This window comes from Phyllostomus discolor, chromosome 6, assembly GCF_004126475.2.
Source record: "Phyllostomus discolor isolate MPI-MPIP mPhyDis1 chromosome 6, mPhyDis1.pri.v3, whole genome shotgun sequence".
Classification (NCBI taxonomy): Eukaryota; Metazoa; Chordata; class Mammalia; order Chiroptera; family Phyllostomidae; genus Phyllostomus; species Phyllostomus discolor.
The window spans coordinates 107,793,158-107,809,394 of record NC_040908.2 but is presented as its reverse complement, the minus strand read 5'-3'; the positions used below and the strand labels follow the sequence as shown (position 1 = coordinate 107,809,394).

General features: G+C 38.5%; 1 protein-coding gene across 2 annotated transcripts in view; it reads right to left on the bottom strand.

Moving 5' to 3' along the window:
- GRM5 (glutamate metabotropic receptor 5) overlaps positions 1–16,237 on the bottom strand; it is a 475,733-nt gene that overhangs the window by 206,747 nt on the left and 252,749 nt on the right. The window lies entirely within an intron of this gene.

Sequence of the window (16,237 nt, the reverse complement as noted above, 5' to 3'; positions counted from 1 at the left end):
ATCAGCCAGGGCTACATGTGTAACCTTAAAATCACATTGTTTAACCTCTTGGAAACATACTCTCTCCTGCTATAAATTTGGTAATAACAGAACCTTAATATAAGATTGTTGGGGAGATTAAATGAGAGAGTATATATCAAACATTTAGTATCATGTCCACAACACAGAAACACAGACAATAACTGTTAGCTATAATAGTGAACATTTCCATCAAGAAAGAGCAACTAACTTTACTTCGTTCTGGAACTGATTTTTTTGATGGGAGTATGGGGTTGAGAAAGATCCCTGAAGGAGGCAGCATCTGATCATTGCAACCACTTCAGCAGCAGTGAAGAATCTGAACATTAAGAATACACTATTTCATGTTTTCTTGGTTTTACTAACCAAAGCATATAAAACTAGGAACTGTTACCTTTTTCCTTAATTCAGACAAATATGCTTAATGCATAATAGCAACTATAAAAACAATGTTTAAAATTACTGTTTGTAGCATTCTTTCATTGTAAGTGGCATTAATCATGCATACTTTTTTAAAGTTAAATATCAGCAATTATTCTCAATAAGAGCTAACCTCCCCACAGTCATACTGTTACAAATGCACATCCACCACTTATCGTGCCATCTACATAGCCGACAGTTTGTGCTTGACTTCTAGGCACTGACAGTGTGTTGAAAATGAGTGCAAATATTCTATCTATGAAGTCTCTCTCCCTAAAGAAATTTTTATGCATCTGAGGTTAATATAGACAAGAATGTCCTATTATACGGAGATCATCAAATATGTGAAAGGAAATTGACAAAGAAAAAGGCAGCTTTTGTTCTCCACAATACTGGATGCAAATTTGAAAGACTGTTCCCTTTTATGAAGACATACCTCATTGCTTCCTAATTTCTTCCCAGAAAAACAGACTGGGGATGTAAGGTGTGACTGAATGACTAGTGATATCTAATTATCACAAGCTGCACACAAGGCCCATTGCTGATATTGTGTCAATTCACATTTCTAAATTAATTAGCAAAGCAATGAGAAGAAAACATCAAATAAATGAATATTCTCTTGGTCCACATTTAGCCAAGATTACACAGTATGGCTGAGAATTGCAAACAATTAACACCTGTTTGTACCTTTCTCTGGTTTGGGCCTTTCGGGGAAGGGGTGCGGAATAGCAGAGTAATGTTAATCAGCTGCTCCTGTTTGAAATTGTGGTCATGTAAGTTGGTATCACCACAGAGATGCCCTGATGACCTGACATAACATCTACCTCCAAACGTCTGTAGTATTTGTGGGAATTTGCTGAGATTTTTGATACTACTTCATCCTGCTCCGGGTCCCTTGCTGGGACTGTCTTTTGGACATATTTCTACTTGTTAAGCAGAGGGAAAACCCAGAAGTGAGAGGAATCACTTCATGATAGTTTTTATATTTTTCAGAGACCAGAACATGTAGATTTCTTGGTGCAGCTGCTTCCACTTCCTAAATCTCTCATATTGTCTGGAAGGCACTGGCATAATCCATCTCTGTGTACTAAGATTAGAACAATCCCTGGGCAAAAAGCAAAAAATCATACCATTGTTTGGTGTGTAACAAAATGATCTGTTTAGTTTGAGTTTTCAAAAATTCATGGGGATGCCATGACTTTTGTATTTTTTACAACTATCAGACGAATATACAGAGCAGTTTTAGATTTACAACAAGTGTATCAGAAAGTACAAACTGTCCATATATTCGCTCACCTTGCCCCTGGTTTTCCTTTATTATTAACATATTACATTAGTGTGACACATTTGTTATAATTGGTGAACCAATATTGATACATTATTATTAACTTCAGTTCCCAGTTGACACGAAACTTCAGTCTTTGTATTACACATTCTATAGGTTTTGACAAATGTATGATGATGTGTATCCAGAGTAGTTTGTAACAGGGTGCAGCCAAGAAGGGGACCCCAAATAAGGATTTGGAATGGGGTCCAGAACTCAAGATGTCCAGGAAATATTAGGATGTCCTCACTCCCCCTCCCCCAGGTGAGGGCTGGGGGAAGGGATAAATGGAGCAGGGCCATTAAGAGCTATTTTGCATAGCAACAGCTTTATAGCTAACCTCTGGCGTGGTCATTTAACACATCTATAACCTTTAACCAGTTGCACAGATATGTTAAATAGCTGTGGCCATGCTCTGAGCCAGAGGGATGGAAGTAACTTCCCCGCCAAGATGTAACTGGGAGGCAGGTCCTCCAAGTTACAGCGCCTGCGTGGGACCTTGAAGAAGATTGGCTCCATGACATGGGGCCACACCTGCCCAGACCCACAATGGTAGCCCAGTAAAGCTGGAAGGATATGGGACTGATTGCAAGTGTAGCTGGGTGTGGGAGGAATTGGAAATGGGGCTGCAGAGGAAGGTTGGCGTGGGGATTTAAACCCAGAAGTGGCAGCCATTGGAGGGAGAATCACTTGGTCTTTAGCAGAGTGGGGACTCCCGTGGCCCTGGGAGAGAGATCCACGCAGCTTTGCCAGAGTGGGGACTCCTGCAGCCATTGTGCAGGGAGGACCACGTGGCTGGGGCACTGGAGAGAGAACCTCGCAGCTTTGCCAGGGTGGGGACCCCCACAGCTTTGGAAGGGGGAACCACCACCTGGCTTTAGCAGAGATCCTGGTGACACAGCTGATGGTTCCAGGAACTGAGGGAGGCCTCCCAGCTGACACGATCACTGGGAAGAACTGGGGACTGCCTAAGCCAAGAACTTCTATTTCCTTTCCTGAGATACAGTACCCCAGACTAGGCAAAGGGGGAAGGAAGGACTGTGTGTGTTTGTGGGTGTTTTAAGGGGCCTTGAGATTTAGATGAAGACATTAGGTTACTACTTTAAGTTTATATAGTATTAAATAAACATTTCCTTTCCTTTTCATGAATCTCTGGCATTGAGAGATGTCTTTCCTCTGGTGGCGGACATAGCAAACCTGGGGGGTTCCTTTTGGGTAATAGTAAATTGCCTTACCCTCCTAGCCCCCCCTTATTGTTCAGTAACAGTTTCAGTGCCTTAAATATCCCTCCTGCTCTACCCATTCACCCTCCCCTGAAACTCCTGGCAACAAGTGATTTTTTTACTGTTTCCATAGTTTTGCATTTTCCAGAGTGGCATGTAGTTTGATCATACACTATAGCATTTTCAGGTTGCTGTCTTTTACCCAGCAATATACTATCAAAGTTTCTCCACATCTTTCCATGGCTTGATGGCTCATTTCTTTTCATTACTAAATCATATTTTATGGTCTGAATGTACACCACTTTGTTTATTCACCTACTAAAGGATATTTTGGTTGCTTTCAAGTTTTGGCAATTATGAATAAAGCTGGTATACACATTTGCGTTCAGGTTTTTGTGTGGACCTGTTTTCAGTGAGGTTGAGTAACTACAAGGAGCATGATTACTGCTTTGTACGGTAAGAGTATGTTTAGTTTTGTAAGAAACTGCCAAACTGTCTTCTAAATTGGCTGTATCCTTTCCTCTTTCCCACCAGCAATGAATGACCGTTCCTGTTATTCTTTGCTTTTTTCTTGTTTGTCTCTCCAATCAAATGGTTTTTACTGTTGAAGAGGCTGCTGAGCTACATGAATTCTGAAAAACATCTAGGAAACATCTGAAAAGTCAAGCATCTGAAAAATCAAGATAATAAAAAGCCTGTCCAGGCAGAGCACTGTATTTTGAGCTGCAGAGTTAACCTGTGTTTTGTGTCTCCAATGATTTCCATTACTGTGGTCAGATCTTGGTCTAACACCTTTTCTCTAACCTCATGTTTGATCTTCCAACACCTATTCCAACTCTTTTAGTCTTTAGTTTTTAATTTTTTTTCTTTTATTGATTCTAGAGAGAGGGGGAGGAAAAAGACTGGGACAGAAACACTGATGGAAGAGAGAAACATTGATTGGTTGCGTCCTACATGCTTTCCAACTGGGGAACAAACCTGCAACCCAGGCATGTGCCCTGACTGGGAATCAAACCTGAAACCCTTTGGTTTGCAGGATGATGTCCAACCCACTGAGCCATACTGGCCAGGGCACCTATTCTAATTCTTTATTCACTTGGTAGCCAGAGTGAGGTTTTCAAAATGCAGATCTTACCTAAACACTGCTAGAAGGTAGTCCAGATCCTTAGCGTAATCTTTGAGGCCTTGCATGTACTGATAACTACCAATTTCTCCTGATCCATCATCTCTGATCATATTCTTGATGATCAGCCGTTACTATCAGCTGCTTCCTGGTGCCATGAGAGTACAAGTTACTAGTGTACCACAGAGCTTAAACACATACCATTCCTTTGAGTTGGAAGGTATCTTCTCTCCCACCCCATCTTCATCTGTTATAATCATATTCATTCTTCAGGTCTCTCTTGAAGTCACCTTTTCTCAGGGACCTTCTCTGGCATCCTGTGCACATTGGGCCCTGAAGTTAGTGGCTTGCCAATACCCCATACTTCTTCACAGAAATTCCCACAGTGCTATTTCACAGTTATCTGCTTGATATTTATTTCCTTCTCTAGACAGTATGTTTCATGAGGGTAGGATTGCATGTATTTTGCCCACTGCTTTATTCTCAGGAGCCATAATAGTGATTGGACATTGCAGGAAATCTATAAACAATTACTGAGTGAATGAATAGAAAATAAAAACCATATAGGTATTGTAATTCCAGGTGGAAACTACTGACTTAGAAATAAATATCTTTATCAATGCGCTACTATCAACAGAAACTTCCATTATCCAGACAAGTTGTTATTTCTTTTAATGACCCCAGAAAGCAAGCTGATAAAGCCCTTTATCACACACACTTAGGCATACATGCCAGGTTTGTCATGACTTCACTGCTGCCTCATCACCTACCACTTCTCCCTTATATGTGATGTTCTAGGCATGCTGGACTGACCTGTAGGCTATTTCCAATGGGCGCCTTGATGTTTTATAGCCCTGTGACATTGCTCATCTTTTTCTGTTATAGTTGACATTCACTATTAATCTGTATTAGTTTTAGATGCAGAGCATAATTGTTAGATGATCATGCATTTTACACAGTGGTCCCCCTGATATTTCAAGTGCTCATCTGGCACCAAACATAGTCAGTATGATATTATTGACTGTATTCCCTATACTGTAATTTACATCTCTGTGACTATTCAGTAACTACCAATTAGTACTTAAACCCTTCACCCTTTTCACTCAGCCCCCCAACCCTTCTTCCCTCCATCAACTGTCAGTCTCTTCTCTATCTATGAGTCTGTTTCTTCTTCTTCTTTGTTTATTTTGATACAACTTAGGTGTTACCTTCTCTAGGAAGCTTTTTATAAATCTCTGGAACAGCCAAGGGTGTATCCCTGTGCTGCTACGTCAGTCTGTCCTATCCTGTATCATGGAAAAATGTTCAACAGATATTTAATGGAGATTCAACATCACTTACAAAGTTACAACAACATCATTGGAAAATTCCTGTTTATCTTCCCATCTCTTCTTGAAACTGGGAATGACATCTGTGATGAGACTATTTGTTTTGTTCACTGTCTATCCCAGGTGCCTGGAAGGTAGTAGCTCCCTGACCTAAGTTCACTGAAATTAACTGAATAATCAGTGTAAACAATAGTGAGCAGGGTCAGAGCCCCTCAAGAGTAGTCCACTGAAACAATCACAGTATCCTTTTTGTTCATCCTAGGTAACCTAAGAGCTTAAAACAGTATGTAAATTTGCAAACTTCATTTACAGCTGTCAAAATTTATTTCTTCTAGACTAGAAAATGAGTGATTGTGTCCCAGCTGCAGTCTAAGCTAACCTAGGACCACCGATTCAAGGCCCCTATCATTAGAGAGACCTCATAAAAATGAGACCAAAAGTAAGATTTACCCAGGTTCTCTTGGATCACATGCTAGTTCTTTCCCCCGTCTCTGAGACAATAATTATTTGACTATTTCCTTTTCAAAACATCCTTGCCTACCAACAAATTTGAGCACATCCTCCTCTGTGCCCTAGACGTGTCTCCATCACAGCATTTCCCAATTGCATTAAAACCACTTGAAATGTATGTCTCCCATGTTTTATTGAAAGATCCCTGAAGGCAGGACCCTGTTCCGCTAATTCAGTGTCTAGCCCATGGACACATCAATGTTTTCTTAATGAATGAACCAATGATCACATGTACAATAAGAATAAGTAGAGCATAGTGTTATGGATAGGTGTTATAAACACATAAAAATAAGAAATCTACAATATTTGCAAAATATAATATAACATTGGCTTTGGGGAAGAACTGGCATTTACTGAATGCCTACTATGTACTGAACACTGTGCTAGGTTCTAAGCATTTTTTCAAGTTACCTTGTTTCATCTTTATAATAACCTATTAACATAAAGAAAATCACCTTTTTTTTTAGATAAGGAAACTCAAATTCAGAGAATAGGGCTATGAATTTAAGAAACATCTGATACCAAAGTTCCTATTCCTGCTACTGAGACTATTATTTAAAGGCAAAAATTTTTAAAGAGAGATAATATGAGGAGAAAGAAGATGAAAAGATCTCTGATTAAGGGCCAGAATTAACCCTCACCATGCAAACTGTGTCATCCTCAGAATGCAAGGTCTCATTTCATCCCCTTCACTGTCCCTGTTGGTCTAAGTGGATAGAACTCACTCTGCCCTGGAGACCTTGGAAGACCTCTCCTGGCAATAGTTTTCCAGGACTTGGTGGTGTCAGCAGACAATTTAAGTTCAGATCCTTGTTGAAGGATCTTTTCAAAGCTGTGATTACTTAAGGGCACTTTATTTTTTCTGAATTTCCTTCACACTTTTATTTTAGTTTAACTTGTATATCCTATGAAGTAGATTTCATAGTAATGGCCCAATAAAACTATTTATCAATAATGGATTTAAGGGCAGATAAAAACATTTTAGTTTCTACAGGATCAGGCAATATTTTCTATAGAGTGTGGCATTTCTCTGGGTGTTTATACATTATTTTCCTCATTATATTGTAAGCTCTTTGAAAATAGAAACTACATTGTGGTTAGCTGTGCATGCTGAATCAAGGATACTATCTTAAATATAATAGCTGTAAATCAAGTCTGTCATTGAATCATTAAAACATATATATCATTCTCCCATATGGTCACGAAGGTTCTGGAAAGCCTGACAAAAATATATACTTTGAGATAAGTAATGATTTTTCCCCCCAGCATACATATTTGAGGTCTGTCCAGAAAAAGTCCAGCCATTATTAATATAATGAGAACAGTTTGTGCAACATCAGTGTAACCTGGCAACCAAGGAGGGTAGACTAGAATACACATGTATGAATGACTTCATTCACTGTACTCATTGGGGGGTGGGGAGCTGTAGATGCCATCAAGTGAGCATGTGTACTATGTGACCATCACATTACAAATGACTGAGCAAGTGGAGCAATGAACCTGCATCAAATTTTGCATTAAGCTTGAACATTCCTCCATGGAAACTATTCAGGTGATTCAGAAGGTTTTGGGGGATGATTCAATGAGTGCAGCGTAAATAAACGTGTGGCACAAATGCTTCAAAGGTGGTTGAGAATCTATTGAAAGTGATCCACGTTCTGGAAGGCCTGCAACAAGCACAACACCGGAGAATGTTGAACATGTATGGGCTGCAATCAACCAAGATCAGTGACTGACAACACAAGAACTAGAAGCTGATCTGGGATTCCAAAATCTATGGTGTCTGAGATTTTGGTGTAGGATCTTAGCATGCAACATATCATGGCAAAATGTGTTTCACGTCTTCTGCTACCAGAGCAGAAGGAACATTGTGCTATAATTGCTAATGATTTGGTTCAAACTGCTACCAATGAACCAATTTTCCTCAAGAAGGTCATAACCAGAGATGAATCCTGGGTCTACGGCTATGGTCTGGAAACAAGGCCCAGTTGTCCCAATGGAAGTCACCTGGTTCTCCATGTCTGAAGTCGCAGCAGGATAAAGATTGTGATAACTGATTTGTTTATTGGAAAGGTGTTGTTTATTATGAGTACACTCCTCCAGGCCAAACAATTAATAAGAAAAACTACCTCTGTGTTTTTCATCAGTTGAGAAGATGCAATATGATGAAAATGGCCACAGCTACGGGCAACTGGTGATTGGCAGCTTCATCACAACAAGGCACGTGCTCATGCATCATGTCTCATGCAGAGGTTTTGGTGAAATATCAAATCACTCAGATGACTCAGCCCCACTACAGCCCAGATTTGGCACCCTGTGACTTCTGGATTTTCCCAAAACTAAAATCACCTTGGAAAGGGAAGATATTTCAGACCATCAGTGAGATTCAGGAAAATATGACAGAGTAGCTGATGGTAATTCCAACAAAGGGTTTTGCAGAGTGTTTTGAACAGTAGAAGAGATGCTGGAAGAAGTGAGTAAGGTCCCAAGGTGCCTACTTTGAAGGGGACTGAGGCATCATTGTCCTAGGTACAATGTTTCTTGTATCTTGTATCTTCTTCAATAAATGTCTATTTTTCATATTGCATGACTGGATAACTTATGGACAAAATATTTTATGTACATGCTGAGATTCAGTGAGAACAGATATTTCCTCAGACATTTTGAGGATTAGAACCCAGATTTTCTGAATTTGAGTCCTCTCTGCCATTTAATCATCTTGGGAGTTAAGAATTCTCTTGATGTGACATACCTTCAGAGCCTGGCAACTTTCTGACTGTGAGGTTTTCTCTTCAGAGAAAATGAGTGATGCTGCCATTTATGCTGTGGTAGTCTTAGACACATTAACAAGTTAAAATGGAAATGCAGGAAATATCAAAGCTTTAGTGATTAGATATTAAGATTTCTGGGAGTTGACCCCATAGGACTGTAGATGTTCTCTCTTTTGTTTGTTACATAATGGCAAAGAAACTTCTCAGGAACCTGAGTTGATTTTATTCTTGCAACTGTTTATGGTTCTGGGGGAGCTTAAGGGAGTTATGTAATAAGCTTTAGAAAAGGCAACTGGCTTCCACAAGAACAAAATACAGTAGTGAATGTGGGAGAAAAAGAGTACCTGTGACCAGTCCCCTCCTACCTCTGAGGTTTCTTACGCATTCTTTCTCTTCTCTCCCACATTCAGGGCCCTCACATAAGTTTTGCATACATTATTAAGATTTTCTCTGACTCTCCAAATAGACTAAGTTTGCTGGTTGTTTGCTACTGTGGCACCCTCTTTGCTTTCTTTTGAACTACAAAAACCACTTAGTAATGTCTGTTATTTTTTTTTCCAACAGATCTCAACTGGGCCTTAAACATTTTGGCAGGGCAGGGCCACACGTGCCTCACTCACAGCAGCTCCAGTATGTCACCTGCATGTTCTGGTCAGCTGCGTTTCCTTGCTCTTCATTTCTAAGATGTTGGGTGAGCTGTGTTCACCAAAGAATGAATGGTGTGAGGACCCTAGGAATGTGCAAGATCATTTTAGGGACTTACTGATGTATATTTTTATTTCAATAGTCATGTGTTTTATTGTTAACTGATACTTGTTAAAATTCTCTCTTCTTCCAGTTACAGCTTTAAAGATACTTTGCCTTCTAAAATAAACTTATTTTGGTATAGAAGTGACTTTATTCAGAAACAATAAAGCAACTAATAATATAGGTAGTGTATGGACATGGAAAATTATTTCTGCTATATGAAATAATAATGACTGACATTCAAGAAACAGTATGTTACAGCATAAATTGATCCAAATAGTCTTCCATTTTCCAATTTTCTTTGTGAAATAAAAGGAAGCTGGAGTTGTATGCTGTCAATATATTGAGCCTATTTTAATTTGAGAATATTTGGATAATTTTGTGTATGTCATAGATGTTAGAAAGTTAAAAGTTTTGTATATTATTTTTCTACATAATACAGGCCTGATACAGTGTTGGGAACTGCCCTGACTGGTGTCAGAAGCTGAAACCCCCGCCTAGGCTAAGGCTAAGGGAACGCCCTTGGAACCGTAAGCCAGCAAGGAGACAAGGGCTTATCTCCCTGGCAGGAATGCTGCTTCTGCTGCTGAACCCTAAAAAGCTTGGTCGGTTAGCCAAAGACGGGTAAGATTCCCCACGGGGGGAATGACCTAAGCCAGGCATGATCACTTTGGGAGGCCCCCCAAAAGAAGGATTTGGGGGGCTGCAGCAAAAGAGGGTGACGGACCCTCGCTCCTTGGCTTTGACATAGCCTGAGTTCTCATCGCCTGGGAGAAAATCTCCTTATTGCCTTAGTTCCCATGCTAAGCCTGAAACAATGACAGGGTGGTGCAGCTCTGTGCTGAAAAGGGCAGATTCCTTGGGTGATCAGGCCTAAGAAAGAACATGTAAATTACTGTGAAACCTTCTTTGTTTAGAATGCTCTCAGTTGAATGAGAGGGGTCCAAGAAGGAAGTTTGTTCCTCAAAGTCTTACAGCTCTTTGACCCCAACTCAATAGACCAGCGGAGTTCCTTGTTTTCTATAGTTCCTTACTTTCCCCTGATAAGTACTGTACTTTACCTGAATTATTATGCAAAATGAGCCCAATAAAAGCAAGTGTGGACGGTAAATCAGCGCGCTCCCCACTAGGGGGGGTGGCCATTTCATCCCTTCTTCCCCACAGAAACTAGTCTTGTCTCTGTGCATGTGTGTTTGTTTCTCGCGTGTTTTTCGGCGAGCCATCCACAGCGTTCCGTGGTCACTGTTGGCCGGTGACCCACGCGCAACAGTACAGAAGGTGCTAAATAAAGGCACTCAATTTTACACTTTTGAAGAGTCTGTTATTGATGATATGTATGGGAATTGGAAATAAATTCCAGTGTTGAAATCAATAGTTTGGAATTCAGAAATGGATATGCTGGGTATCCAAGGAGAGACATCATAGATGAACTCTAGGTTCATTAAATTAATATTTATTTAGATAATATACTAAAATAAATGAATTATGTAAACTTCTAATAAACTAGTCTCATATTGCTAGAGACATATTACTACATTTGAGATCCTACATTTGATGTGCACATTCAAAATAAACCTATTTTAAGCTATCACTGCTTTTATAGTACTTGAGTTATTCACTCTAAATGAAATCTCATTATATAACTCTGAAAAATATATTAAATTCAGTTTTATTTTGTAACATTGATATTCGCCCATTCTCACCCTTGTCTCATGGGTTTTTCCTTCATTTGTCCAAAGATAACTGTTACTTTAACAGTGAAGTGAAATCTCTCAGCTTCCCAGACACTCTGTGGTCACAAAACTTAGCCTAAAAATGTAGTTTGGCCAGTATTCCATTTTGCTGAAAAATGAAATAAAATGAGTTCTCAGGATAAACATTTTCTGTGCCCATTACTTTGTTGTCTGGTGTCACAGTAAAACTTTTGTTTTGCTCTGTGTCACTTCTTGCCTACATCTATTCATCTCTGCTAGCTTTACCTCTACACAGCAGTCTGTGATGATAGCCTACCCAGGGATGCACTTCGTCCCCCAATCTCTGAGCCATGGAGAATCTGGAAGTAGACTGGGCCCTCCTTCCCTCTGACAGGTAAACAGGGTTTGAAATGTGTCTACGTGCCCAATGCCTGGGCATGTAGACACCTGGCTGTACATAGGAACACTCAACTACATTTTCACATTTGCATAGACACCAGTCTATGTGTGCTTCCACCTTTCTACTAGGTTATAACTGTAAAACAATTTATTGGCTCTTCGCCTTACTCTCAACTCTGCAAAGTCATAATATCAAAATGCCAGACTGTGCAGGCAACATGGACTGGGCTAACACCATTCTCCACACTACTGACACCCAGTATGCACACCCAGCCTCAGCCTCCCTCCCAGGCATGAAGGAGGTATAATTGCAAAATTGTTTGATTACCAAATTCAAAAGACAAAATTATTAATTGTTAATTTTTATGTCTGGAATAACCATGTGACCTAGTTTTTCTGTGATATTTCCTTTTATGAGTATTCTCCCAGAATAATAACACTTTTGAATACTCTCAAAGGTGTACTGATTTAGACAATCAACTGTGGTTACCCTATTTATATCCTTAGAAAAATGTGCTCCTCTCCTTTAGTCTCAGTGAAAGAAACTGACCATAATGATTTTTAAAGATCCTTCTAGTTCTTCTAATGTTCTATTAAAAATAAGGCCAATCTCAATTACAAAGAAAAACAAAAAAATTAATTAAAAAATACTTTTCTGAAATCCACCCATCCCCAGTAGTAATATGAAATTTACTTTATGTTTGGATTTAATACAGTAACTTTTCCCATGTCTTTGTATTTTTACGCACAAACTGATTCCACATCTATCCAACCTTAAACAGGTAAGGACAGATAAGTTCCCATGGCCCTGGAGGCTTACTTTCTCTGTATCTCTTCCTTAGTACCTCTTTGCAAGAAGCTAGGTGAACAGGACTGAGTCAGCTAAAGACAGGACAGGCTGATGCTAGCAGTCAAATGCTGGAGGCCCCCTTTCTACCAAGGCTATTCCCTCAACCAAGAAACCTCTGTTATTACACAGTGCTTTCCTTTACAACTTTCTGACAAATACATGCGTGTGAAGAGGTCAGGGTGCTACTGTGGTAACATTTTTCATAGTGCCCTCAGCTAGCCCACTTCGGCATGTTTCTCTGCAGGACAAGAATGAATAGGGAAACTATACTTTGCTGATTCTCTGGTGTTAAGCAACATAAAACATCGTGACAATATTAGAGTGCTGCTTTCATGGTATCAGTAGTCATTTCAATGGGGATGCAAAATTATTTATTATCAATATACTGAGAATGATGCATCACAATTCAACAGGAGTACTGGCAAGTCTCCAGCCCTGTCCCAATGCTCCCATGTTACAGCTGGGCATTCTTGTCACTTAGTCTCTGAGTCTTTTATTTCAATTGCAATATTATATTAGTTTTGGTGTATAGCACAGTGGTTATTTATATAATTTACAAAGTGGTCCCCCAATAAGTCTAGTACCCACCTGGCACCATGCAGAGTTATTACAATATTATTGACTGTATTCCCTATGCTGTACTTTACATCCCCATGACTATTTTTTAAACTACTAATCTATAATTCCTAATCCCTTTATCTTTTTCACCCAGTCTGCCAACCCCTTTCCCCTTTGGTATCTGCAAAATGGTCTCTGTACCTATGATTCTGTTTGTTTTGTTTGTTCATTTGTTCTTTAGATTCCACATATAAGTGACATCATCTGGCATTTGTCTTTCTCTGATTTACTTCACTTAGCTTTAACACCCTCTAGGTCCATCCATGTTGTTGCAAATGGTAAAATTTAATTCTCTTTATGGTTGGGTAATATTTCATTGTATATATCTACCACTTCTCCTTTATCTAATTGCCTGTTAATAGTCACTTGGGTTGCTTTCATATCTTGGCTATTGTAAATAATGCTGCCATGAACATAGGGATACTTATATATTTTCTGAAGTAGTATTTTTGCATTTCTTTGGATAAATACCCAGGAGTGGAATTGCTAAGCCATAAGGTAGTTCTATTTTTAATTTTTTGAGGAACCTCCATACTGCTTTCTACAGTGGCCACACCAACTTGCAATCCCACCAACAGTGCACAGGGTTTTTTTGCCCTCCACATCTTCACCGGCACTTGTTGTTTGTTGACTTACTGATGGTAGCCATTCTGACAGGTGCCAGGTGATATCTCACTGTGGTTTTCACTTGCATTTCCCTGAGAATTAGTGATGTTGAGCATCTTTTCACATGTCTATTGGCCATATGGATATCCTCTTTGGAGAAACGTCTATTCAGTTTCTCTGTCCCTTTTTAATTGGATTGTTTGTTTGCTTTGTGTGTGTTAAGTTATATGAATTCTTTATATATTTTGGATATTAACCCTTTATCAGATGTATCATTGGTAAATATCTTCTCCTAATTGGTAGCTAGTCTTTTCATTTTGTTAATGGTTTCCTTTGCTGTGCAAAAGCTTTTTAGTTTAACATAGTTTCAATTATTTTTTCTTTTGTTCCCCTTGCTTGAAGACATCTGTGTTTATATCTATATCTATCTACATATATCATCTATATCTATATCTATATCTACATACTAAAAGTAATGTCAGAGAGTTTAATGCCTATCTTTTCTTTTAGGAGTTTGATAGTCTCAGGTCTTGCAATTAAGTCCTTAGTCCATTTTAAGTTTATTCTTGTATATCACATAAGAAGGTGGTCTAGTTTCATTTTTTGCATGTATCTGAACAGTTTTCCCCAAGTCAGTCTCTATATCTAAGATAGAAATGCACTGGATAGATCAAACTAAATTTTGGACCATTAAGCAATATAAATAAATTGATTATGGGACCTAGAATTTCAAAAAGGAAGGCCTCTAGAGGAATAGAGAGAATCTGAATCCCAGGTGTTGTGACTGGATGTAAACATGCAAGTTGAAGTTCAAGTTGTGAAAATATGTCATGTCTTCAGAGAGAACAGTGAATGCTCATAAAGTGATGTTTTTATGTCCAGACACAGATTTTGTTGTCAATGTTAAAAATGTTACAGTGACAAAAATAGTAGAAATCATACTTACAATGTTTTTGAGACATATATATGTATATGTGTGTGTGTGTGTGTGTGTGAGAGAGAGAGAAAGAGAGAGAGAGAGAGAGAGAGAGAGAATACACAAACTTGAATATAAAAAATTGGGAAGTTTTATCTGGCAAAAATAAATTTTTAAAAATTCGGTTATTCAGAGTAATTTTGAAGCAAAAGATTGTAAACTACTACTGCTATTTAAAATCCTTGGGCATTTTGAAATATTTAAATGCATGTTTCTATATTTTTACAGTTTAATTATTTGTACTTTTGCATAATTATACAAATCTGACAGAATAGAATATAAAAAGATTAATTGTGACAGACTAGAATATGAAAATGTTAATTATGTATTGCAGAGCTGGTCACCTAACTATTATGGTTCAATACTTCTGCAATCAGTAGATATTTAAGAAACGTTAAAGAGAAATCAATGGTCAGAACCTCAGTGAAATGTGTCTTCAGGCTCTTAAATGGCACTTGACACCAAAAGAAATGGCACTTGACTTATCCAAATTTGCATAACAATAAAACACCCATCCACTTCCAAACCTTTATTTAAAACTTCCCTATCTATTATGTGGAACAGCTGGGTGGCAAATGTATTAGTCATATAGCTGCTCATAAGAGAACTCTTTTTAATCCCACCATCTGCCTCTATGAATGTGAAGATCTCTGAATTCACAATTCTTTATTGATTGGACAATTTAAACATGAATGACTCTTTCACAGTGAAGAGAGTAATATTCATAGCTGCAGACCACTTTTCCTTTTTTTTTGAATGCTGAGTGTTTAAATAACATAAAGTAGCCAACAGTTCATGCCATAATCCTCATTTTACTCCATCTAACCCAGTCCTTTTATATCTTTCTTACTAATCTTGACATCATCTTGTCCCAAATCTATCCATGGCTCCTTAATGACGATTGAATGAAATTATGGCATTTTGTCATCACATTCAAGAACCTCTTCAATAAAGTCTCAATACCCACGTTCAACTCACCTCCTACAAATCCCCATGTTCCAGGAAACTCTCACTGCAATTATTTGCTCTGGGATCTTTATTGAAAGAAATGCCATTCTTACACCTTGACTTTCTTCTCCCCTATCATTACACATTTTGATTCTAGACATTATTTAAGGAGCAACTAAAGTGCTGCCTTATTCAGACTGTATTTTTTATATTCCCATTATAAGGGATATTTCTATTTCTAACATATGCATAGGAATTAAAGTTAAATATCTCTTATCATAGCATTTAGCACTTTTTTACACTGTCATTTTATATCCTTTACTAGACTAAAGCTCCTGGAATATATGCCCCCATGTTTAATTTATGTAACCATCTGAGAAGTAGAACTAGTCCCCTTCTTGGCATATGGTGCTAGGTTCAGACTTATAAAAATCTCACTGATAGTACAACTAATTCTCAAGTAGCCTTCACCCAGATACTCTGAATGCTAACATTACATGACCAAGTACATTTTCAAGACCAGGAAATTGACCCCACTTGTAAACTGATTAGTCTATTGAGTTTTTTCAGAGTTTGCTAATTTCCCCGCTAAAGTTCTTTCTCCAGACAAGGATACAATTTGGAACCATATACAGTATTTGGTTGTCATGTCACCTCAAGTTTCCTTTAATTTAGAACAGAT